Here is an 880-nt window from a genome sequence, read left to right as displayed (position 1 = left end):
GCACGGCCTTGGGGGCACCCCGGCTTCTCCTGGTCGGGGGGGGGGGGGGGGGGGGGGGGGGGGGGGGGGGGGGGGGGGGGGGGGGGGGGGGGGGGGGGGGGGGGGGGGGGGGGGGGAGCCATTCTCGGTGGGCGGGGTGGCGCCGCCAGGAGACGAAGCCACCGGGGCCGGGGCCGGGTCCAGAATGTTGTCGGACAGCCGGCGCGCCGGCAGGGCAGCTGCTGCCGGTGAGGGCGCCCCGGTGGCCAATCGTGAGCGCTATTAAGACCGCCCCCCCGAGAGCAAATGCCCAATTGCCGAGGTTCCCGGATCCCGCTCGCACCGCTTGGCGGGTTTCCTTCCCTGTCCCCCTTTTTTTGCGCATCTTTTTTGCTCTGATTGCCCACCCCTGCCCACGCACAGACATCGTGCAATTTTCGCTTTCGCGCGCCGGCTGTGTACGTGCATGTGCGCGCGCGCGTGTGTGTGTGTGTGTGTATGTGTCCCCGTCTGAGCGCACACACGCGTATGCACGCACACATACATACCCTCCCCCCCCCCCTGGCCTACATTCATGCGCGCGTTCCCCCCGTCCCCCGAGGCCTCGCCTCTCCCGGGCCCGGCTCCGGGGTGTCATCCGCCGTGCCTCCCTCCTTCGCTGCCCTACTGCATGCGACCATGAGCGCGCACCTATTTCAGGGATGTCCCCCTTCGCCAGTGCCCCGGCTGGGGCCTGCTCTCATCTTCACCGTGACGCCCGGCTCCCCTCCCCAGCTGCACTTTACCTAGAAGTCCGCCAGCCCACTCCCGGACGCTTGGAGAGAACTCCACCCCCCGTGTGCCCCCCCCCGCCCACCCCCCCAAAGAGCTTTATCTCAGCTCTTCCCCCCCTGTCCTCCCC

The sequence above is a fragment of the Fonticula alba genome (genome assembly GCF_000388065.1).
Source record: "Fonticula alba strain ATCC 38817 unplaced genomic scaffold supercont2.1, whole genome shotgun sequence".
NCBI lineage: Eukaryota > Rotosphaerida > Fonticulaceae > Fonticula > Fonticula alba.
This window is presented reverse-complemented; position numbering follows the sequence as displayed.